General features: G+C 41.9%; 2 long non-coding RNA genes across 2 annotated transcripts in view; one reads left to right on the top strand and one right to left on the bottom strand.

The window, feature by feature from the left end:
- Positions 1–26,198, bottom strand: part of LOC309648892 — a 108,699-nt gene extending 82,501 nt beyond the window's left edge. The window contains exons 1-3 of the long non-coding RNA XR_014256843.1: positions 26,072–26,198; positions 12,168–12,284; positions 10,074–10,171 (exon numbers count right to left, since the gene is read on the bottom strand). This is a non-coding gene — a long non-coding RNA (uncharacterized lncRNA). The remainder of the gene's footprint in view (positions 1–10,073; positions 10,172–12,167; positions 12,285–26,071) is intronic.
- The window catches only part of LOC309648895, a 116,717-nt gene that overhangs the window by 34,966 nt on the left and 55,461 nt on the right, over positions 1–26,290 (top strand). The gene's annotated exons all lie outside the window — the stretch shown is intronic.

The following is a 26,290-nucleotide window of genomic DNA, read 5'->3' as shown; positions in this document are numbered from 1 at the left end:
AGTCCCCTTCTGCTGCAAATCAAGTATCAGATTCAGTCTTTACTTGCCCTGCTGGTAGTTTCATCTCTTGGAAGACATAGGAAGCCACAAAGGGAACCAATGTTCCAGACCTAATTCTGACAAATAAGGGAAAAGTGGTTGGTGATTGGCTATGCCAGAAAGTGACCATGTCATTTTGGAGTCTTTAATATCTCTGATGTATGCCTGTAGGAATCACCACCCATGCATCTTTCAAGTCTTTGATGGTAGCATTAATCTCTGCAGTTTCCCTAGGGATTCAATACTGCTTTCAGTTTACAAATTTGTCCTTTCTACTATAATAAACTTTAACCTACAAAAAAAAAAAAAAAAAAAAAAGAAGGAGGAGGAGAAAACAGATATTAAAAACCATATAAAACAACGTGTTATTGGTGCATCAATAAGAAAACAGATCAATCCAGAAATAGAAACAATTGCTTACGGAAATTAATATGATCATATAATACTTTTTAATTTAGGAAGGAACTTTAGGGAAGTTTTTAATTTAGTGGTGTTAGAGCAACTAGATAAGCAAAAAGAAAAGCTTGAGTCTGTTCCTCACACTGGATACCAGATTAAATTCGAAGTATATCAAAGAACTAAGTGGAAAAATACAACCTCATAAATAATAAAACACTGGTGAGTCTCCTAATGACCTGAGAGTGTGGGAACGGGGTAAATTTGCCAAACTGTTCATCAAAATCCAGAAGCAATGAAAGAGAATTTTGTCAAATGACCAAGCAAAAATGAAAACCTTTTGCAGGTTCAAAACATAAACCCACCAGGTGCAAACTAAAAACTACAGATGACAAAATGAAGGGAAAAAATTTACAACTTATATCACAGACAAAGGGTTAGTATCCCTAAAATATAAAGAGCATCTAAAAATTGAGGCAAAAAAGACCAAGAAACCTATTGAAAGTGGGCAAGATACATGAAGAAGAAGTTCACATAAAAAGAAATGCTAATGTCCTCTACATATACAAAAATATGCTCAACCCCACTCATAATTTTTAAAAACCACACAGAGATTCTTTTTCTCACTTATCAGATTAGCAAAACTCCAAGCGTTTGACAATACTCTGTTGGCAATGCCATGGGAACACAGGGGTTCTCACACCTTGCTAGTGGAACGCAAAAAAGTTAAGCCTCCATGGAGGAGAATTTGGCAATATCTAGCAAATTTACCCTTTGTCCCCACAACCCCACGGATTCTAACGCAAAGACACACACCAAGGGCTTCCCTGATGGCACAGTGGTTGAGAATCTGCCTGCTAATGCAGGGGACATGGGTTCGAGCCCTGGTCTGGGAAGATCCCACGTGCCGCGGAGCAACTAGGCCCGTGAGCCACAACTACTGAGCCTGCGCGTCTGGAGCCTGTGCTCCGCGACGAGAGGCCACGATAGTGAGAGGCCCGCGCACCGCGATGAAGAGTGGCCCCCACTTGCCGCAACTAGAGAAAGCCCTCGCACAGAAATGAAGACCCAACACAGCCAAAAATAAATAAATAAATAAATTATAATTAAAAAAAAAAAAAAAGACACACACCAAGACCCTATAGCCATCTGCCGATGGGATGTCTGTACCTGAGTATCTCTATTGGAACCTGATCAAATCCAAAAGCAAATCAATCATCTCCACCACCATCACCCCATCCCTCTTCCTGCACTGCCTGTATTGTGTGAACGGGCACCACAGTCCATCTGCGACCCAGGCCAGGAAAGTGGGAGCTGTCCCAGACTCCTCCCTCTGCTCAAATAGTAATCAAGACCTTTTAAATATCTTCTGTGTGTCCCTCTTCTCCAGCCCACTCCCACTACTCTAGTTTGGACAGTCTTCATCTTTAACTTGTATTACTGCAGCAGGCTCCGGATCAGTCAGTCAGGGTCCAGTAAGGAGAGAGAATCCACACCAGTTACTTTAACAGAGAGAATTTAACATATGGACTATAATATAAGGAACTGCCAACTGGGTATAAAGTTGTTATCTAGATAACTGAAAGGGTAAAAAAAAAAGAACTCTAAGGCAGCTAGCTGTTCTTAAACCTGAGCCAAATCACCTGGGGGACTTGTTAAAAGGCAGACTGTTGAGGACAACTACCAGAGTCTCTGATGGGTCTGGGATGGGGCCTGGAGTTTTGCAGTTCTCACCAGTTCCCAGCTGATACTGATGCTGCTGGTCTGGGGACCACACTCTGAGAACTACAGCTCTAAGACCGCAGAGAAGTAGCAACTGCAGGAAGCAGGGATCACACCTAGAGCCGGGGGAACACGGATGCAAAAGAAGGGGCACTAGCCAGCTGGCGCTGATGTTTCTGATGAAACTGCTTTTGCAAGAGTTAGAAAACTACAAAGTGGATTCAGCAGCTGCTACAGGAAGACAGTGCTGTTGCTGCCGCCGCCACTGCCACCACCGTCAGAGTGAAGAAGTGTTGCTGGGTAACACTCACAAGAACAGCAGGCAAGTCAGTCCCTTCTGCATAAGGTGACCAAGCACCCTGGGAAAAGCTTCCCAGGAAGCAGAACTTTCAGTGCTAAAACTGGAGAAGTCCTGGGAAAACCAGGATGAGTTAATCACCCTACTTCTGCAATCTCCTAGTAAACCCCAATTGCCAGGGTCTAAAACAGAACCACCTGGTAAAACAGAAATGTGGTTTCCCAGCTCAGCATCACAAAGCAGAACATAGGAGGGCGGGCTGGGAGCTCAGAGACAATAATTTCACAATCGACGCTGACTACACATGATCTTCCTGGTCCTCTGCAACCCATCCTCAGGGGTGCCGTCAAGAGAAACTTTATAAATAGGTATAACCGATCACTTCAGACTCTTGCCAAAATTTTTTCAATAGCTGCCTGTGATATTGTGATTTATATTAAGAAAGATATATTTGGTCTTTGTCCCCTTTCCTGACACACAGTCCCTAAAACCCTTGGATTTCCTAAGTGATAAGGGCGATCAAAGTGCAAAGAGTGTCTTATTCTTCACAAGCCCCTTTCAACCACACCCGAGTTTATGGTAATGAGGTGGCTGTTGGAAAGCCAAGGATGAGGGCTGGTTGCCAGGGAACCAATCCTGTGATTAGAGGGTTGGAACTCAGCCTCCCACCCTCCTCACCTCCAGGGAGGGGAGAGAGGTTGGACGTTGATCACCAAAGGCCAAGGATTTAACCAATTATGCCTACGTAACGAAGCCTCCATAAAAAACTCTAAGCGGTTCCGAGAGCTTTCGGGTTGGGTGAACACGTGGAGGTGCTGGGAGGGTGGCACCACGCCTGCAGAGGGTATGCGCGCTGCTCTGCATCCGGGTCCCATACTTTGCCCTGTGCATCTCTTCCATTCAGCCATTCCAGAGTTGCATCCTTTTTACAACACAAGTAAGTAAACTGTTTTCCCGAGTTCTGTGAGCTGTTCTAGCAAATTATCGAACCCGAGGAGGGGGTGATGGGAACCCCCGAGGTAACCTGAAGACCCACTGCTTGCAATAGGGTATCTGAGTTGGGGGTTAGGCTTGTGGGACTGAGCCCTTAACCTGGGTGGGAGCTCAAGCTAACCCCAGGTAGGTGGTGTCAGAACTGAAGTGAATTCTAAGACATGCAGTTGGTGTCCCCAGAGAATTGGAGAATTTCTTGGTGTGGGAAAAACCTCCACACGTTTGGTGACTGGTACTGAGAGCTGAGTGGTGACTAGAGGAGGAAACAGCGTTTTTCCTTTTCACTGCCTGCCGGCCAATCAGGGTGAAATTTCGACTTTATTTTTAAATTTAATTATTTACTTATTTATTATTTTTGGCTGCATTGGGTCTCCGTTGCTGTGCGCGGGCTTTCTCTAGTTGTGGAGAGCGGGGGCTACTCTTCGTTGCCGTGCACAGGCTTCTCTTGTTGCACAGCACGGGCTCTAGGCGCGGGCTTCAGTAGTTATGGCACACGGGCTTCAGTAGTTGTGGCATGAGGGCTCTAGAGTGCAGGCTCAGTAGTTGTGGTGCACGGGCTTAGTTGCTCTGCAGCATGTGGGATCTTCCCGGACCAGGGCTCGAACCCGTGTCCCCTGCATTGGCAGGTGGATTCTTAACCACTGCGCCACCAGGGAAGTCCCCCAACTTTTTAATGCAGCATAAAAGGCTCTTCAAGGTTATCTTCAACCCAGTCTCATCTCCTTTCCTGAACTTTATGTTCCAGAAATACAGAAATTTTTGAGTTTCCTAAAGCAAATCGTGTTCTCAAGTTGCTATGCTTTGAATATACTATTGCCTCATCTGTTGAAAAGCACATAAATTCCTTTTTCAGAGGAAAACAGAAGATCAGAATATGTGCTTCCGCTTTAAGAATGGAAGTTAGTTTTCAATTCATAAAGTGTTAGCTGGATTTGAAGGCCAAAGACAATCTCAAAGCAAATGAGTTTTTTGAATTCCACAGTAGTTACTGTTCTCAAGTTTTTAACACCCAAGGAGAAAAAAGATAAGAACACTCCCACTGCTAATGAAACTTGTTAGTTTTTTTGTCCTGTTAAAGATATTTATACTCGAATTTTTTTAAGGCTTGAAATATTTTTAGATGAAATCCATAAATGAAAAGCAATGGTTGCTTTAAAAATTAGAGACGGTTTATAAAGTCGTAAAAGAGTCGGTTATAAAGTCGTATAAAGATGATAAAAAAAAAGATTCAGTAATAATTTACAAAGCTTGTTCTTAAATTCAAAGGCTATTAAGATCCTTATGTGGTTATGTGGTTAAGAGAGAGATTTTGCTTTTTTTGTTTCTACTGCAATACTTTTCTTTTTTAAATTAAATGATTTATGACCAGTCTTGTTTGGTTTTTCTCCAGCATAAATTCCCCCGTGAAAAAGGACTTCCAAGGCAAACACTGAGCTGTTTATAGGATCCCACTGGATTCAATATCCTCCTCCAGTGAGCTGGATTATAACTATTTGCATGACCATCTTTCCCCTACACTGATCCTCCTTTTAGCCAGTAACTGTGGGTTTTGGTCTTCAGAATCCACATTGGTAGCACCTGTGAGTGAATGTAACAGCACTTTTGATAAAACCGAGTTCCCATGCAGCCCAATGCAGATGATCGTTATTTAACCTTGGGCAAGCTTGACTTGGGCAATGGCTGACTTGGGCAATGGTTGCCTGACTCTCCGGTAACTCGCGGACAGAAGGCGGAGTGCAGGGGGCAGGAGTGAGCACTCTGGAGTCAGACTGCTCTGCTTGGCAGTTGCCCGTTCCGTGCACTTGGGCAAGTGACTGAACTGCCCAGGGCCTGCCTGCCTTTCCTATATAGAATAGTGGTGGTAATGATGGTTCCCACCTCCTCCGTCGCAGTGAGGATTAAATGAGGTGATGCATGTTAGGTCCAGAGCACAGTGCTTGACACTTTAGACAGAGTGTAAATATTCACTGTTGGAGTTATTTTCTTTGAAACGCGGTCAGTGGTACCCACTTCATAGTGTTTTGTTTTAAGGACTAAACGGAGTGACGTGTTCAGTGACTGACAGTGATCTGACATATAGCAGGCACTCCTACTTGTCTCCTTTACTTGTTCTGGGGCAGTTCTGTCTCCCCAAAATGCACCCAGCTGAGTGGCTAGCTTTGCTACTTCTTATGTATCACCCAGGGGGAGAAAAAGTTCGTCTCCAAAAGAAGGACCACTGGCTTACGCCAGAACTAATGGAGTGGAGTTGAAAGGCAGCATTGAAGACTGGTGAGAGATGAGGTAGGTGTCAGTTTGCTGGGGCTGCTGTAACAGAATAGCACAGACTGGGTGGCTTAACAACAGAAATTTATTTTCTCACAGTTCTGGAGGTTGGGAGTCCAGTATCAAGGTGCCAGAAGGGTTGGTTTCTCTTGAGGCCTCTCTCCTTGGCTTGCAGACAGCCACCTTCTCACTGTGTCCTCACGTGGCCTTTTCTCTTTGTGCACATGCCTTTGATGTCTCTTCCTCTTCCAATAAGGACACCAGTCCTATTGGATTAGGGCCCCAGTCTTATAACCTCATTTAACCTTAATTACCTCCCTAAAAACCCTATCTCCAAACTCAGTCACCCTTGGGGGTCAGGGCTTCAATGTACAGATTTGAGGCGGGAGGGCATGATTCAGTCCAGAACAATGTGATAAGGCAGGAGATGAGTAGGGACCAGAACCAGATCACAAAGGGCTGGCTTGGGGGCTTTCTTCTTCACCCACCCACCCCTGGAGGTCTCCTGGGAATTGGCTCCATGGAGAGTCCCTTTCTGTCCTTTACCTTCCAGACAGGACTAAGCACAGCTCAATGGTGCATTTTTCAAGGTTGCCTGGGATTAGGGAGTTCCCTGATGGCCTAGTGGTTAGGATTCCGGGCTTCCAATGTCATGGCCTGGGTTCAGTCCCTGGTCAGGGAACTGAGATCCTGTAAACTGCGTGGCACAGCCAAAAAATAAATAAAAAAAGGGTTGCCTGGGTAAGAGCTGACCCAGTGGAAATCACTAGAGGGAAGTTGCCTGGAGAGCAAGCACACCTGGGAGGGATTATGCAAATTAGATGCACAGGATTCCCCCCTCCCCCGACTCCCCCCCCAGTTAGGCTTCCTTTTTTTTTTTTTTGGCTGCGTTGGGTCTTCGTTGCTGCACGTGGGCTTTCTCTAGTTGCATGGAGAGGGGGTTACTCTTTGTTGCGGTGTGCGGGCTTCTCACTGCGGTGGCTTCTCTTGCTGCAGAGCACCGGCTCTAGGCATGCGGGCTTCAGTGGCTGCAGTGTGTGGGCTCTAGGGCAAGCGGGCTTCGGTAGTTGTGGCTCGGAGGCTCAGTAATTGTGGCTCGCAGGCTCTAGAGAGCAGGCTCAGTAGTTGTGGCACACGGGCTTAGTTGCTCCACGGCATGTGGGATCTTCCTGGACCAGGGCTCGAACCCATGTCCCCTGCACTGGCAGGCGGATTCTTAACCACTGCGCCACCAGGGAAGTACCAGGCTTCCTTCTTTGAGTCAGTGGCCCAGGGCTTTTGAAAAACAGCCTAAACCTGAACAGAGCAGTCCATTAATTCCTGCATTCCACAAATCTGAGTGCCCACTGCTCCAGGGACTGTTCTAGGCCCTGGGGCTCTTGCAGAGTTTAGGTTCTAGGCCTGCACCGTCCAGTATAATATTATCAATATTAAGCACTTGGAATGTGGCTAGTCTGAATTGAGATGTCCTGAAGTATAAAATACACACCAGATTTCAAAGACAATATAAAATATCTCATTAATAATTTTTCTATTAAATGCATGCTAAAATCATATGTCCAATACATTGTATTAAATACAATATGTGTGGGCTTCCCTGGTGGCGCAGTGGTTAAGAATCCGCCTGCCAATGCAAGGGACACGGGTTCGAGCCCTGGCCCGGGAAGATCCCACATGCCGTGGAGCAACTAAGCCCGGGTGCCACAACTACTGAGCCTGAGCTCTAGAGCCTGCAAGCCACAACTACTGAGCCCACGTGCCACAACTACTGAAGCCTGCGTGCCTAGAGCCCGTGCTCTGCAACAAGAGAAGCCACGACAATGAGAAGCCCACGCACCGCAACGAAGAGTAGCCCCCACTCATTGCAACTAGAGAAAGCCCACACACAGCAACAAAGACCCAACACAGCCAAAAATAAATTAATTAATTTAAAAAAAAAACAATATGTGTTATTAAAATTAATTCCATCTATTTCTTTTTAACCTTTTTTTTTTAAACAGGATTCCTGGAAATTTGACATGATATATGTGACTCGCATTTGTGGCTCACATTCTATTTCTCTTGGACTGTGCTATTCTAGAGGCTCCACCTGGAGACTCTGATCAAGCTCTTTCTAGTGGACATAATCAGAGGGGACCTTAACTTGGACCACCATTCTTAAGGATTAGGCAATTTGGAGCAAATGCCTCTAGCTGATGATATCTGTTTTAAAGTAAGCTGTGAGGATGGGGGTGGGGGAAATGGGAAAAGGGGGGAAAGAAACGAGATCAGCAACAGCTGGAAAGGCCAGAGAGGGACAAAGAGTGCTCTGAGACCTGAGAGCACATTTCCAACTTGCCCTCTGTAGTAGGCAGAAAAATGACCCTCCAAAGATGTTCATGTCCTAATGCCTGGAACCTGTCCATATGTTATCTTACATGGCAAAAGGGAGACGCTGCAAATATGATTAAGCTAAGGATTTTGAGATGGGGAGAGGATTCCAGATTATCCAGGTAGACCCAATGTAATCACAAGGGTCCTTATAAGTGAAAGAGGGAGGCAGGAGAGTCAGAGAAGATGTGAGGATGGAAGCAGAGTTCGGCGTGATGTCACGCTGGCTCTGAAGATGAAGGAAGGGGCCACGAGCCAAGGAATGCAGGTGGTCTCTAGAAGCTGGAAAAGGCAAGGAAATGGGTTCTCCCCTCAAGCCTCCATAAGGAATGCAGCCCTATGACACTTTGATTTTAGCCCAGTGAGAGTGATTTTAGACTTCTAACCTCCATAATTGTAAGATAGTAACTTTGTGTTCTTGTAAGCCACTAAGTTTGTGGTAATTTGTTACAGGAGCTATAGGAAACGAATCCACTCCCTTGCCTGCTGGATCTTCCTTTTTTTTCTTTCTTTCTTTCTTTCTTTCTTTCTTCCTTCCTTCCTTCCTTCCTTTCTTCCTTTCTTTTCTTTCTTTCTCTTTCCTCTTTCTTTCTTTCTTCCTTTCTTTTCTTTCTTTCTCTTTCCTTTCTTTCTTTCTCTCCTCTTTCTTTCTCTTTCTCTCTGTTTCCTTCCTTCTTTCTTCCTTTCTTCCTTCCTTCCTTCCTTTTTCTTTCTTCCTTTCTTTCTCTCTCTCTCTCTCCCTCCCTCCCTCCCTCCTTCCCTCCCTCTCTCTCTCTCTTTCCTTTCTTTCTTTCTTTCCCTCTCTCCCCCTTTTTTTCTTTCCTGGATATTTATTTGAGTCACATTCCTCACTAGTTGAGAGAGCCACTTCCTTCTAAGGCGTAGTGGGGAAAGCCCTGGCTGGGTCTTCAGTGTACCCTGTGGGTCTCTGGACAAATCTCTTTTCCTCTGTTGAGGAGCAAAGAGATTGGGAAAACTGTGTGGAGTTCTAGTACAGAGGACTGGGATATTTGTCTGCACTGGGCATCAGCATAGATGCCTTTCTAAAATTAGGACAGAACAAGTACCAAAGAATTGGATAGTTGTTCAACACGCTGAGTCCTTTAAATGAGATAAATCATCTCATTTAATTCTGAGAAGAGCCCTATGACTTAGAGAACTATGAGCATCCCATTTTAAAGCTAAGGAAAACAAGGTCAGAGAGGTTAGGTAATTTGCCCACAATGACTAAGACAGAAAAATATGAGCCAAGAGTCAAACCTAGGTTTACAGACTGCTGAGAACCACCCTTCTCACTGATGGGAGAGACCATGACAAACAGGATGGATCCATAAGTTTTATTCATTCATTCATTCATCTCACAGGTAGCTGGGCCCCTGTGCTTGGAATTCGGGGTACAGTGATAAACAGCTCAGGCCAGACTCTTACAGCGTGGAAGTCACATTCTATCAGAAGGACACCAACAACTCAGAAGTGAGCTGATTGTGATGAGAATGACAAGAAACATTAAGAGAGTGAGGTGAGAGGGAGTGGATGGGACTAGGAGGCCACCTTTTGAAGCAATATGTGGTTCTGAACTTGAGAGCCCACTGCCCTCCAAGGGGTGTCATGGCCAAATTCATCATGTTTCCTCTCTTTTGATTCCCTTGGTAATCCCCCCAAACACAAGCTTGTCTCGTCATCTCAGGTTCTCTCATCTCCATCATTCTCTGTGTTGTCTTCTGCTCTACCCACTCCTGCCTCACTCCATCCTTCCCAAACTCTTCCACTGCAACCCCTGTAATCCTTTCCCTCAATGTTCCCTCCAACTCTTACCTTAACTAAAACAGGACCATTCTCCAAAGATAATCCCACAATCCTAACTGAAGGCTCCTCATCCCCCCCACTTGCCAAACACCTCAAGGTCTGGAGGAGGAGAGAAGTCATCAGGATATGCTGCGGAAACAAATGAACTCAAATCCCAGTGACTCACATAAAGGTAGAGACTCACTCTGGTGCCACGTCCAACATGGGTGGGCTGGGCTCTGCTCCACTTCTTCCTTCGTTAACCTGGGCTGATGGGGCAGCCTCTGAAACACTGCCACCCTCCTGGCAGAGGGAAAAGAGACATGGACAGCCGTGAGCTGGCTCTTGAAGCTTCAGCTTGGAAGAGATGTACATCACTGTGTTCACATTTCACTGGCTAAAGCGAGTCATATGGCCAAGCTTGATATCAAGTGGGTATATTTCAGGAGAGACAGCAAACACTGTGGACAGTAATACAACCTGCCATCCCTTGGCATCCCAAGGCTGTGTCCAGATAGTATTATTCCTTCTCCATACTCTTAAAAAAAAAGATCCTTCTTCCCCTTAACAGACCTCCTAGAGTAACAGCTAGACCTCTTCTCTCCTCTCTCTTCTCTCCTAGCTCTTCTGTCTCCCTAGAAATCTGAGAGTCACACTTACCTCCTCCTGCTCCCTCACTCCATATCAGGTCCTTTACCACGTGCCAGAGGTTCAAACTCTGTCACTTCTCTTGATCCCCACAGAAGCTACCCTCCTCCAAGCCACCATCATCTCTCTCCTGTACTACTACAACAGCAACCTTCCAAATCTTGCTCTACAATCCATTCATGATCTAGTAGTCACTTCCCTGCTTAATCCTTCTGTGGTTTCCCACCGGCCTTCAGGGAGAGTCTAAAATCCTTACCCTTTCCCTTTCCCAGGTCGCTCTTCCCAGCAGGCTTCTGCGTGCTGCCTCAGCCTGGGCCACCATCCCCGTCACCCCACAGTCCAGCCACATGGGGCTTCCTCAGTGTCATGAATTGATACTTTAACTACTTTAGGGCTTTCACAACCCAGTTCTCTTGAACCTGCAACTCTCTCCCTTCCCACCCCCCCTCATCTTCCAGGTCTCAGCTTCCTCACTGAGGCCTTCAGGTCTAGTTGGTTCTTTCTGTGCCTGTGCTCCTGCAGCACCCCTACTGCCCCTTCTGAAACACTCACTCTTTTTTTTTTAATGATATTGTAGATGTATTTAATGTTTTTTTTCTTCAATTTTCTTTTTATTGAAGTATAGTTGATTTACAATGTTGGGCCAATCTCTGCTGTACAGCAAAGTGACTCAGTTATACACTTATATACATTCTTTTTTATATTCTTTTCCATTATGGTTTATCACAGGATAGTGAATCGAGTTCCCTGTGCTATACAGTAGGACCTTGTTGTTTAACCATTTTAAAGGTAATAGTTTGCACCTACCAACCCCAAACTCCCAGTCCATCCCTCTCCCTCCCCCCATCCCCCTTGGCAACCACAAGTCTGTTCTCTATGTCTATGAGTCTGCTTCTGTTCTGGATCAATAGATGGGTTCATTTGTGCCATATTTTAGATTCCACATAGAAGTGATGTCATATGGTATTTGTCTTTCTCTTTCTGACATACTTCACTTAGTATGATGATCTCTAGTTGCATTGCATCCAGGTTGCTGCAAATGCCATTATTCCGTTCTTTTTTATGGCTGAGTAGTATTCCATTGTATATATGTACCACATCTTCTTTATCCATTCATCTGTTGATGGACATTATCTTTATGTCAGAGAATGTTTTGCCTATGCTCTCTTCTGGGAGTTTTATGGTGTCATGTCTCATGTTTAAGTCTTTAAGCCATTTTGTGAAACACTCACTCTTGTGAGAGCTTGCTCTCCCAGATTTGGAGCTGTGTGAAGGCAGAGACTGTCTCCTCGGCTGCTATATGCCCAATACATTGATTGTGCTCAGGAAATATTTTTCCAGTGAGAGAATGAATTTGTCATACATGAAGTCTAGGGGAGGGAATTAATAAAGGTGAATAGATGCAATTATTTATGATTGAATGAGCCTCCCGAGTTAATCAAGAGAGGCAAAAGGGGGCTGGGATGCTTGCGCCACCTCTGAATCACTTAGTCCTAAACTCACCGGACATCACTCCCTTCCTGCGTTTCCCCCTGTGTTTCTAGACCTCATAAAATGCCTTCCTCACCCACACCTATTCAGAGAATCTGGTTTCGGGCCTGAGAGAGTGCTTCTGTCCCTCTTCCCCCTCCCTACCTCCTGCTGTTCTCACCTCTCCCTCAGTCCTCCTCAGCACCTCCCACAGGTCCTCTACACCAAGTCAGCTGGAAAGTCTGGAGCGTCACCAAGATGTTGCCTGTCCTCAGATTCATTCCTGAGCAGCAGGACCCTGAAAAAAGAAACATGATACATGAGTGAGACACATCCTAGGCCTGGGCTTGTTAAGTCTGTCTGCCAAACCAGGTTGTGCAATGGGTGTGATGGGAACAGCTTTGGAAAGGCCCCGGTGTCAAATCATAGTTCCTCCTTCTACGCTACTAAGATGGTGTCTGAAATTATAGCATTGGAGACAGTATTAGTGTGCTGGGGCTGCCATAACAAAGTACCACAGACTGGGTGGCTTAAACAACAACAGAAATTTATTTCTCACAGTTCTGGAGACTAGATGCCCAAGATCAAGGTGTGGGCAGATTTGGCTTCTTCTGAGGCCTCTCTCCTTGGCTTGCAGATGACTGCCTTCTTTCCCCTGTGCACACACATCCCTGGTGTCTCTTTGGTTTTTTTGTTTTGTTTTGTTAAATATTTTATTTATTTATTTGGCTGTGCCCGATCTTAGTGGTGGCACGTGGGATCTTTTAGTTGCTGCATGCAGAATCTTTAGTTACGGCATGTGGGGTCTTTAGTTGTGGCATGCAAACTCTTAGTTGCAACATGTGGGATCTAGTTCCCTGACCAGGGATCGAACCCAGGCCCCCTGCATTGGGAGCGCAGAGTCTTAGCCACTGGACCACCAGGGAACTCCCTCTGGTGTCTCTTTGTGTGTTCAATTTTCCTCTTCTTATAAGGACACCAGTCACGATTAGATTAGGACCCACCCTAATGGCCTCATTTCCACTTAACCTCTTTTTTTTTTTTCAGTGTTTTAAGATTTTTTAATTTAATTTGAAATGAAATACAATTATTCATTCAACAAATTGGAAAATATTAAAACAACTGACATTATCTAGAGTGGGGAAAGAAATAAGAAAGTTTTATACACTGCTGGCGTGACAGTAAATCATCACAACCTTTTAGGAAAGGCATTTCCTGTTAAAATTTTTTAAAAAGGGGGCATAAAGCTGTGACAGAAGTTTTACCTTGAGGAATCCATACTACAGGAACGAAGGGATTAGTAGCTAAGGATATGCTTCAGTAGCTAAAGATATGTTGTATATAACAGCACTAGAAGGCAATCACAACAAAACCAATCTGAATTGGAGACTATCTGAACGTCTGTTAGCAGGGAAGTGATTGACTAAATTATGGTATTTCCAATTCTATGGCTCATTCATTCACTCACCATATATATTTTTCGAGGCAGGCATTGTTTTACCATATGCCAGGCATTGTTCTAGATACTGGGGGTAAGGAAGTGAATAATACAGATTTGACCCCTTTATCATGAAGCTTAGTGTTTGTGTGTGTGTGTGTGTGTGTGTGTGTGTGCACATGTGTGTGGGTGTGTGTGGGTGTGTATAGCAAGGGAGAGACAAAAATGATAAATGATAATAATAATAACAACAGCAACAATAAAACAAGTCAGTTAACCTTTAGAACAATTGCCTGTTTCTAGAGGCAGGTACCTTGGGTTTTTCACTGAAAAAATCACATCCAGATTTTTATTCTGCTTTGAAATCTTTGTGTCCTGATTAGTTGCTCCTGGTGTGTCCTCTCATTGTATTTTAGAAATTTTTAGTAGCACTTATCCTACTTTATTTTTATGTTTTTTAAGTGAAACTTCAGACTTTATCTGGATTTCCCTAGTTTTTCCACCAATGTTCTTTTTCTTTTCCAGGATCCCAAGCAGGATGCCACATTGCATCTATTTTTATTTTTCCTAGCTTTATTGACATATAACAATTGTATAAGTTTAAGGTGTATGATGTAATGATTCGATACATGCATATAGTATGAAATGATTACCACAATTAGGTTCGTTAACATCTCTATCACCTCACATAATTACCATTTTTTTGTTGTCCACTTAACCTCTTTAGAGGCCCTATCTCCAAATACAGTCATTTTGAGGTACTGAGGATTAGGGCTTCAACATATGAGTTTGGGGGTAGGGGTGGGGGGAGACACAATTCAGCCCATAAGAGACATTCCTTAGTTTTAGGATATTAACAGTCCTTCAGTGTTATCTGAATAAGAGAACTATCAAATTAATGAGTAATTGAGTTTGCTGTCCATGAAAGCTAGGGACAGGATATAATTAATTTAAAAATGAATAGGTACAGTTAATTGTATGTAAACTAGCTCTCTGATTCAAGGAGAGCAGGGGAGGCCTGGGGGCCCAAACACTTCCTCTTGGTTGGGCCATTCTTGAAGGAGAGACAGTGTGCCTTAAGTATATCCTTGCAGACCAAAACCAAGAAACATGAATCCAGAGAAGTAAAGAGAACTCTAGACTCAGCACTTTTCCTGGGGTTAACTGCATAAAGCCTGGGTGTCAATGAACCATTTTCACAGGAGAAAAATCCTGGGACTTAAGCAGAGTGAGAGGAAAGATCAGAGACCTATATAAAAAATTCTAGAACCTGAGGGCAAACCTTCAGTTGGTACTTTTTTAAAAAGCTCTCCATCTGAAAAAGATGGTAGGAATATGTGTTTGTCTCTGCCTTTATGATGAGTAAATCAAGAGAAAAAGATTTCCCCTGAGAATTCCTAACAGTAAGTCCATATTCCTGTGGGTTTAAAGCCTAAATTTGTACTATCTGTGTAACCTGAAAGACCTCCAGACAAAATTTTAGAGTGGTCCCAAATTGGCTATTCCCACAGGTACACGGCATAAGCAAACACTAACTCTACCCAGGGAAATGCATTTTAAACCCAGGCTTTAAAGAATTTCCACAGATAAAATCCCAAGGAACATGAGTTCCACAAACCACACAAGCAGAAGCAATAAACCTCAGAACCATATTCAGAGTTGGTATAAATATTGAAATTATAAGGTACTGAATATAAAATAAATAAATGTTTAAAGAGATTGAAGACGGCATTTAAAAAATACTGAAGGAAAAACAGAGTATGAAGCAAGATTGGCAAGGAAGATTTGAACAAGAAAAACTAGAAATTACATATATGAAAAATTTTAAACCCAGTGGACATATTAAACAGATTATATCACAGCTGAAAGGAGAAGAAACTAGAACACATATGTACTTGAAGAAATTACACAGGGACTTCCCTGGTGGTGCAGTGGTTAAGAATCTGCCTGCCAACGCAGGGGACATGGGTTCGAGCCCTGGTCCAGGAAGATCCCACATGCCACGGAGCAACTAAGCCCATGCGCCACAACTACTGAGCCCGTGTGCCACAGCTACTGAAGCCCACAGGCCTAGAGCCCATGCTCCGCAACAAGAAAAGCCACCGCAATGAGAAGCCCACGCACCGCAACAAAGAGTAGCCCCTGCTTGCCACAACTAGAGAAAGCCCTCACGCAGCAACGAAGACCCATTACAGCCAAAAATAAAAAAAAAAAAAGAAAGAAATTACACAGAGCATAGCACAGGGAGAAAAAAGGATGGACATTATAAACAATGGGTTAAGAAATATGGAACAGAGTGGGAAGGTCCAACGTACATCTAATTCATGGTTTTAAATATTTATTTATTTATTTATTTGGTTGCGCTGGGTCTTAGTTGCGGCTCGCCGGCTCCTAAGTTGCAGCTCACTGGCTCCTTAGTTGTGGCATGTGAACTCTTAGTTGTGGCATGCGTGTGGGATCTAGTTCCCTGACCAGGGATCGAATCCAGGCCCCCTGCATTGGGAGCGCAGAGTCTTAACAACGGTGCCAACCAGCGAAGCCCCTAATTCATGGTTTAAAAAAAAAAAAAAGATAATAGAAGGGAGAGAAGCATATATGAAGAGATCATATCTGGGAATTTTTCAGAATTGATGAAAGATTCTTCCTCAAATTCAGGAAACCCAATGAATCCCAGGCAGAACATATTTTAAAACATCCACGCTAGATATACAGTAAACTTTAGCACACTAAAGAGAAAATAATTAGAAAAGCCAAAGCATTACTTTTTATTTTTCAACAGCAATAATGGAAGCCAGAAGATAGTGGAATGAGATCCTCAAAGTGCTAAAATAAAATAACTGTCACACTAGAATTGTTTGTCCAGCAGAATGTCTTTCAAGAACAAAAATAAAATTATTGTTTAGACAAACCAAAAACTAGGAATTGATTCCCAAGACACCCTCTTCAAAAGAACTTCTAAGAGATATACTTCAGGAAGAATAAAACTAATCCTAGAATGAAGGTCTGAAATACAAGAAGGAATGATAAGAAAACAAAAAATAAACAAAAAAAAGGTAAACATATCAAAAATATCAAAACTCTATCAAAAGTACAGTAACAATGTCAAATTTAGGTGTTTAAAAAAGAACTAAAATCTTGAAAAACATAAATGGAGAGGATTTTGTTGAATACACATGATGATATTTTTAGAGTAAACACTAAAAGAACAGAAAGTAAGTGTAAAACTTCCAACATAGCATAGAGGGGAAAATGGAAATGTTGGGAGGAGACTCAATCCAAATGAATGCCGTAAGGAGAATAAGAGAAAAAAGCAAAACAGGTATGGATAATATGACTGGAGGAATTCTGTATCTCCCCTGTTTGGAGAGCAGGTGAGAGCATCTTTGTTCAAGATTAGGTGAAACATGATGTTTTATGGTTCTTAAATGGAAGTTCAAATATGTGTAGAAAGATATGTATGGATGCTGAGTAGTCAAAAGGGTGGGTGAAATGTGTTGGTGACTATTCCATTGTTTCTTAACCCAAACGCACCCTTTTGCACTCTGCTTTGTGGCTCTGAGGCCGCCAGCTCCCTACTTGGTTCAGCTGAGAGGAAGCACAAGAAAGAAAGACAAAAGGCTGGAAGGAGAAAGTTCGTGCTTCTTCCTGTTTTGCTTCCCTTTCCTGTTAGCATCACCCCAGCAGTGGTTCTTCCCCCTGATGGCAGCAGCTGACTCCTGTCTTTTCCATACTCTCAGTCTCATTTTTCTCTTTCTGACATACAAAGACCAGCCGTCCCCTTGTCAGAGGCCTGGGTTCCAGCTCTACCGGAGTATTCCTTCAACCTTCTAGATTCTAATAACCCTATCATGATTTTAATAACTCTATTATGTTTACATAATAGTAAACAACTAGAAACCTATTCCCTTTGTTGCCCCAGTCCTAGGGGGGTGAAAGCTGATTTCTGCATCTATTATCTCTGGTTAATACAATATCCCCATTTTGTCATCTCAACATCTATTTCACTAACTCAACCAATTCCTTTTATTAAATTCTCTGTTAACGTAACTGGTTCACTTTCTGTTTTTAGTACTCTGTCTCCTGTAGCCATATGACTAATTTTTGGCCAGTGGGATATAAGCAGAAGTAAAGTGGGCAACTTCTGTGTCATGTCCTTAAAATGAAGCTAATTGTTCCATACTTCTTCATTCTGTCTTCTCACAGAGGGGAACACAGATTTGGTGACCCTAAGACGGCTTCAGCCATGTGAGTCAGGATGATGCTCAAAGCAGGGCAATAAGAAAGGTGGGACCTGATGACCTCTTGGGGCGGGGCCACCTACCTACTCTGGGATGTTTTGTGAAATAAATAAATGTCTTCTGAGGCATTGCATTCTGGACTCTCTTTATTATACCATAGTTATCCATCTTAGTGTAGATGGCTCTAAAAAACAAAAATACAGAAGCCTGGAAACTTAAATAATATAATACGAATAACTATTGAGTTAAAAAATAAAACATAAAAGAAATAAATTCTTATAACTGAATGGCAACAAAAGCACTACCAAAGCAATGATTCAAGGGTAATCTATTGCTTTGAATATTTCTTAACAAAAGACTGAAAACAAATGAAGGAAGCCTCATTTTAGGAACTTAAATGTGAAACAACAGAGAAAAATCCAAAAAAAAACAAGAAGAAAAAAATTTAAAGGCAGAAATTGACAAAGTAGAAAAATAGAGAAGATCAACAAAAACCAAAACTTGGCAACTTGAAATTCTAATAAGATAGAAATGCTTCAGGCAAGACTGATAGAAAAAAAGAAACATGCAAATAAAAAACAAAATGCATAACTAAAAAGGGGGGAAACTACAGATATTCTTAAATGATAAAATAAATTTTTGAACTACATAAACCAATACACTTGAAAACTGACAAAATGGACAAATTTCCACAAGAATAGAAAATGCCAATACTGAAACAAGAAACAGTAAACTTTGAAAAGACCAACAACAATTAAAGAACCTGAAATTTTAGTTAAAAGAAGCCCCAGAAGGTTTAACAGGGGAATTCTACCAAGGTTTAACAGGGGAATTATACCAAGCTTTCAAGGAACAAGTAACACCTGCTATATACAAATTATTACAGGGAGAAAAAGAAGAGAAATTCATTTTATGAAGCTGGTATATCCTTGATTCCTAAACTGAATAGGGACAATTTAGGAAAAGAACGTTAGAGGCCCATTTTACTTTCTAAGTGTAAATACAATTCCTAAATAAAATATTAGATAAGCAAATACAATAATGTATGAAAAATAAAAATAAAACATAATTGAGTAGGTTTTAATAAACATCAGAAAGTTAACAATGTAATGCACTACATTATAGAATAGAGGAAAGTCATATGGTCACCTCCATGGATTGAAAAAAACATTTAATAAAGTTCAGCATCTATTTATGATAAAAGCTCTCAGAAAACTAGGGATAGAAAGGAACTTCCATAATTTGTTAAGGACTATCTACTAAAAATCTACCACACACCACACAATTAAGACAAAATCTTGGGCTTCCCTGGTGGTACAGTGGTTAAGAATCTGCCTGCCAATGCAGGGGACACAGGTTTGAGCCCTGGTACAGGAAGATCCCACATGCCGTGGAGCAACTAAGCCCGTGCGCTACAACTACTGAGCCTGCGCTCTAGAGCCTGCGAGCCAGGACTACTGAGCCCATGCGCCACAACTATTAAGCCCGCATGCCACAACTATTGAAGCCCATGAGCCTAGAGCCCGTGCTCTGCAACAAGAGAAGCCACCACAATGAGAAGCCCGTGCACCGCAAGGAAGAGTAGCCCCCGCTCACCGCAACTAGAGAAAAGCCCATGCGCAGCAACAAAGACCCAACGCAGCCAAAAATTAATTAATTAATTAAAAAAAAAAAAAAAAAAAGACGGAAACTTAAGCTCATTCCCTTTAAGATCAGGAAGAACACAATCACTACTACTGTTCACTCCTAGGGGTCCTGGCCATTGCAATAAGACATTATAAATATGTATATAAGGAATGGGAGGGAGGATGACAAAATTGTCATTATTTGGATGTGATTTGGTATTCCATACAGAAACTCGAAACCATTAAAACTGTAAGTCAGCAAACGGGCCAAATATAATATCAAACTGCAAAAATGAATAACATTCCTCTACATAATAGTAAATAACTAGAAACTCTAACAAAAAATAAGATTCCATTCAGAATAGTAACAAAAGTTTAAAAGTAATCTAGGAATTCACCTGTCAATCCAGAAGATGTTTATGAAGAAAAAAGTTTAGGGAATTCCCTGGCGGTCCAGTGGTTAAGACTCCGCACTTTCACTGCCAAGGGCCAGGGTTCGATCCCTGGTTGGGGAACTAAGATCCCATAACCACGTGGCGTGGCCAAAAAAAAAAAAGAATTTAATGTTATTAAAGGAAACAAAAGAAATCTAGCAAATGGGGAGATGAACCATGTTCATGAATGTAACAATTTAATGTTATTAAGATGTTTCTTCTACCTAAATCAAGCTATAAATTCAATGCAAGCCCAAATTCCAGAAAGATTTTTTTTAGAAACACAATAAATGGATTCAAAATTGCATGTGGAAGAATCAAGACTCACAAATAGATAAGAGTGGCTCCAAAAAAGAGAAATTTTCTGTATCAGATAAGATATACCCAAAAGCCAGAGTAAAAAATAAAGAAGACGAAAGTGGAATGGCACATAAGCAGACAAACTGATCAAAGCAACAGAACAGAGAGGAAAGAAAGAGACGCGTACATAAAAAACCTTGAGATATTTCAGAATAAGCATCCTAATCAGAAGGGAAAAGATGGATTGTTAAAGGATGGTATTGGGAAAACTGGTGCCTTATAAGGAGAAAAGAAAAGTTGGTTCCCTACCTCTCACCATAATACGAAGGTCAAATAAATGGATTAGAGACCTAAATACGAAAGATGAATCTATAAAGCTAGAATATTCATTTCATAGGGCTGCCAGAACAAGGTACCACAAACTGCGTGGCTTAACACAACAGAAACGTATTGTCTCACAGTTCTGGAGGCTACCAGTCCAAAATCAAGGCGTCAGTGGGGCCATGAATCCTTCCTTGCCTCTTCTTAGCTTTTGGTGGTTTGCTGGTAATCTTTGGAGTTCCTCAGCTTGCAGCTGCACTGCATAACTCCAATCTCAGCCTTCCTCATCACATGGCATTCTCCCTCTCTGTGTTTGTCTTCAAGTGACTGTCTTCTTGTAAGGACATCAGTCATATTGGATTAGGGGCCCATCCTATGCCAGTATGACCTCATCTTAATTTAACTAATTACATCTGCAACTACTCTGCTTCCAAATAAGAGCACATTCTGGAGTATGGGGGGGGGGGGCATTAGGATTTCAACATATCTGTTTTTAAGAGAAACAGTTCAACCCAGAACAGCTAGTAGAAAAATGTAGAATATTTTTATGACTTTGGAGTGAATAAAGATGTTTAAACCAAGAAAATATAAACTATATAATGAGATGAATTTGACTATATTAAGATTAAAGATTTCTTCCAAAGACATGATTGAAAAAGTTAATAAGTGACAAACCGGGAGAAGACATTTTCAGCTTCAAAAAAAATATGATTAATATCCAGAATATACAATAAAATCCTGCAAATATTTAAGAGTAGGAATCCCAATATAAAAATGGAGGGACTTCCCTGGCAGTCCAGTGGTTAAGACTCCATGCTCCCAATGCAGGGGGCACGGGTTCGATCCCTGGTTGGGGAAGATCCCACATACCATGTGGCGTGGCCAAAAAAAAAAAGAAAAAGGGGGCAAAATTAACATAAAAGGAATCTAACTAGCTAACAAGTCTGAAGAGACGCTCAACCTCCCTCAAAATCAGTTAGAAAATTACAACATATTTTAAATTCATCAGAGTGGTCAAAATTAAAAGGTCAGAGAGGAACTAGTATTAGTAAAGACATATAGAATTTGGAACTATCATGCACCTTTGGTTAGCATAATTCAGTATGTATATCCTATGATCCAGCAATCCCAATTTTGGTATATAATCCAGAGAAACTCTCACACAAGTCCCAAAGGATATAAGTACAAGATTGTTGATTGAAGTATTGTTTGTAGTAGCAAAGAATTCAAGGCAATGTAGGTCTTCTTCATTAGTAGGTGAATAATTAAGGATGGTGAACTAATAAATTGGAGTGCTATGCAGCAAACAGACACAATTAACTAGATATACAAACAACGTGGACTGCTCTTAAAACAATATTGAGCAAAAAATGTAAAAATAGAAATTTACTTAGTATAATTTTTGTAAATTAAAAACATATACATATAGAAAGCACTATACATGTTTTAGAAATACAGACATATCCAAGAACCATAAATTAAACATAAATCAGAAAGTGTGTCTTTGAGGTGGAGGAAGAAATGAAAGTGGGAATGGGGATATGGAGAAAAAATAATATAAGAGGATAGCTTTACACAAACTATTGCTATAGTGTGTCAGAAATGAAGCAGTATGGTAAAATCAACCCACAGAAAAAGAAAAAAAAAGAAGAATGAATGAAAGAGAACAGAAGTACCAAGGAAATGTTAAGAAAAAAGACACATTAAAAGCAAAAATCATTAGGAAGGACAACAAAGGATATTTCATATTGATAAAAGGAATACTTCACTGATGTCATATTAATATCATAAACCCTTATGCATCTAACAACATAACTTCAAAATATATAAAGCAAAAACTGATACAGCTAAAAGGAGAAATGAACATATCCTCACTCATAATGGGAGACTTTATTACACCTTCCAGAAGCCAATAGATCAAACAGGAAAAAAAAAAGGTAAGGATATAATAGTTAAGAATTAGATCATTAATAAACTTGTATAGTCAGACCTCTTATCCCAACAACTAGAATGTACGTCCTTTAAAAACAACACACTTCCAAAACAAAACAAAAAAATGCCACATACTAGGTCATAAAGGAAATCTCAACAAATTCCTAAGAATTTACGTCATTTGAAATACATTCATTAAATAAAATTAGAAATCAAGTACAAAACATAATCAAGGAAAAATCCATATACCTAGATATTAAAAACCACATTTCTAAATAATTTGGGGGTTAAGGGGAATTGAAATTACACTTTTTTTTTGAACTGAATGACAATGAAAGCACTACAAATCAAAACCTGGGGTATACATAATAACAAAATAAATACTAAAATGGAAAAATATGAGTCAACAATTAAGGCAGAAATTAATGAAATAAAATACCCCCAGTCAAAACAAATAAGTAGAAGAGATCATCAATAGAACAAAAAGCTGGGAGTTTTTTAAAGACCAATAAAACTTTAAATTTTTGGCAAATTTGATCCAGAAAAATAAGAGAAGGAACAAATAAATATCAGGAAAGCCAAAAGAAATATAACTTCAGATCCATAGGATTCATAAGAAATAGTATGCATAAAGTTATACCAATGAATCTGAAATCCTAGATAAAATAGATATTGTTCTAGGCAAATATAAATTACAAAAATTTATCTCAGGAGAAAGTAATAAATCTGAATAAACCAATATCCACAGAAGAGGTTGAAATTATAACCAAAGACCTGCCAAAAAGGCACCAAGCATGGATGATCTTACAGTCAAATTCTACCAAATGTTCAAAGAACAGATAACTCCAATATATCACAAACCATTCCAGACTGCAGGAAAAGGTAGGTGGTTCCCCCAGATCATAGAACAGAGCTAGCATTTCCCTTATGTCATAACTGGGCAAGGACAGCACGAGAAAGAAAACCATGAGTCAGTCAATTCCATTCATGAAAACAAATGCACAACATCCTTAAAGAAAATGTTATTAAATCAAATCCAGCAATAGTGAAACAGAGGAGGATGGTTCATCATTAACAGATTAAGGCAGAAAAGTCATCTGATCATATCAACAAATGCATAGAAAGCATTTGATAAAAGTCAATGCCTGCTTTAAAAAAAAAAATAAACTTCTCAGCAAATTAGGAATAAAATTTAGAAATCTACTGAAAACATCATACTTAATGATGAAACCTTAGGGGCATTCCTTTAAAAAGTCTAGACCAAGACAAGGATTGTCCATTATCACCACTGTCATTCAACATTGTATTGGAACCCTCAGCCAAAGGGGGAGGGGTGAGAAATGAGTTATAAAGATTGGAAAAACTAAACTGTCTTTTTTTTCCCTGGACACCAGGGTCATCTAACTAGAACAGTATAGAGAATTATCTGTCAAGCTATTCTAGAACAAGTAAGAGTGAGTTCAACAAGGTAGCCAGATCCAAGCTCAGCATTAAAAACAGCAGTAACTGATTAGGAAAAAAAAACAAAATCCCGGCCACAAGTAAATAAGTAAAAACAGTGAAATCCAGTGAGTGAACCAAAGAAAGCCATATAAGATATCCCAGGAAAAAAATATACCTGTCCAAGAATAGAAGACTCAATATTACAAAGTCATATTCTCCCCAAATTAATAATTTATTCATTATAATCCCAATCAAAATCCAAAGGACTTTTTTATGGATTTGACAAATGCCACTCCACTCTCCATTTCCATTATAGAGCCTACCAGGTTTAGAACCAAGCCAGGTCCCTCTCCTCACCCAAGTCTAGGCGTCTGCTTGGAGATCACCTGTTCTGCTCCCCACCTTCTTTGACTTGAATCACCCCATAAACAATTGGTAAACAGAGTAACGATGTCAGCATATCACAGTCATGTTGGTTAATATGCAATTTTCTCTAGGAAGTTAACATTTTGAAGCAATCAAGGGCAAGGTTTCTCACAGGCAAAGAGCAAGCCTTAGTGATAAAAGAAGATCTTAAGGGGAAAAGCTGCAACTCTATAGAAATGTCTTCCTTTAGATCCACCGTGGATCGTTTAGTGATTTCAAAGACCATAATGCTTGCTACAATGGTATGGTATGTGGCAAAGCTGTGAAAGCAGATGAAGAAACTGCAACGATATTTTCCCACATTAAAATAACAGATTAATGAAGAGGACTACACCTTGGATCAGATTTTTAATTTTGAAGAAAATGGTTTCCATTAGAAGTTAATATCTCCAGCCCGCATCTCCGTGAAGGAAGTACAAGCCCCAGCCTTTAAGACTGCAAAGAAGGCGCTTAAAGTATTGATTGCTAAGCGCAAATACCCCGTGTATATTTAACTGTGCTAGTATTTCTATTAGAATTGTTATTGGGACTTCCCTGGTGGCGCCGTGGATAAGACTCTGTGCTCCCAATGCCGGGGGCCTGGGTTCCATCCCTGACCAGGGAACTAGATCCCACATGCATGCCTTAACTAAGGAGCCCACGTGTGGCAACTAAGACCGGGGGGCAACTAAACAAATATTAAAAAATAAAATAAGTAAACGTTATTGGTTTTGTAGCACTCTGATTATTAAGTTGCATACGTTTTGAGCAATCTGTCCCTAATTCTATTTTTCCCATAAAGCCTTGTCATTTTTAGTGCACTGTTTTGCAGAACTACAGGTTTTTCAGGAAAGCATGTGTCAGGTTATAGCAGAAACGCCTGTACTCAGAATGCAGCGGGGCCTCTCTTCCAACAAGCATGAGGTCCAGAGTTTCTCTCACAGGAGAGCAGGTACCCACTTCCCTCTGAGCGCGGAACAACTCCCCAGGATACTGTGGGGCAGTTCTCTGGAGTTTGGGCACCAGAGCCCATCAAAGTTCCCCTCTTCTCTCCTCCCGTCAGACCCCCAGACCACAAAGGAGAGGCTAAGTGAAAAGACCCAGAATTTTGCTGCTTACAAGCTTACAGATCTTGAGCAAGTCATCGAACCTCTGCAGGACTCAGTTTCCTCACTCTTTAAATGGGAAGGCAGTGTTTTTAAAAATCATGACTGTCGTGGTGGTGGTTGTTTTTAATTTTAAAATATGCTTTTGAGGGGCTTTCCTGGCGGTCGAGTGGTTAAGACTCTGAGCTTCTACTGCAGGGGACACCGGTTCCATTCCTGGTTGGGGAACTAAGATCTGCCACACGATGCGGCCAAAGAGAGAGAGAGAGAGAGAAATATATGCCTTTGATTGTTGCTTTGCCATTTATAGTTGTGACCTTGGACAAGTGACTTTATTTCTCTATGCGTCATCTGTAAACTAGGGGCTTGGCGAGGATTTAATGCCACCATGTATGCAAAGCACTCAGCATAAGATGCCCGTTAAGCCCCAGAAAATTGAAATTCCCATTACGGAAGGCGGGGGTTCTCGAGTTCTGACTGAAGAGGCAGAGGAACCCAGGGCTGGTGGGGAAAGCAGATGTGGCTGTGATTTCCCCAGGGACACTATAAACAGCCTCCCAGCCCCGTCTTCCCCCATAGGCCTCACCATCAGCCTGACCCCCCAGCTTGCTGGAGCCACCAAGCAGCTCTCCCTTGCCCGCGGTTGGGGGGCTGCCCTGCCCCACAGCGCCAGTTCGCGAACGGACTACACTTCCCGGCGTGCACCTCGGGTCGGGGCCCCGAGGGGCAGTCCAGCTGCGGGGACCTAGTCTTGGCCTGCGTTAGAGGCTTCGGGCAGTAACCACCGTTCACGCAGCTGCTACTTTTCGCTTTGCGAAGCGCGTCAGTCACCGTCAACCCCACCTTGGGCCGCGGCCCCCGCAGGGTCTGTGAGGAGTGCTCGGCCCTCTCCTCCTCCAGGCGTCCGGCCCACGGCGTCCCAGGGAGGGTCTGAGGCCAGGCTCATCTTCCCGGGAGAATTCCTTCGCCCACGCGCAGTCCTCACTTCGGCCCGAGGCCCGCAGCCGGGCTCTGGAGGCTGGGGGACTGGGGACCGACCAGGAAGTCGCGCTGCCGGAGACT

Source organism: Balaenoptera physalus, assembly GCF_965194825.1.
Source record: "Balaenoptera physalus genome assembly, chromosome: 19".
NCBI classification, from domain to species: domain Eukaryota; kingdom Metazoa; phylum Chordata; class Mammalia; order Artiodactyla; family Balaenopteridae; genus Balaenoptera; species Balaenoptera physalus.
The sequence above is the reverse complement of the archived record's forward strand: the minus strand, read 5'-3'. Positions and strand labels throughout refer to the sequence as shown.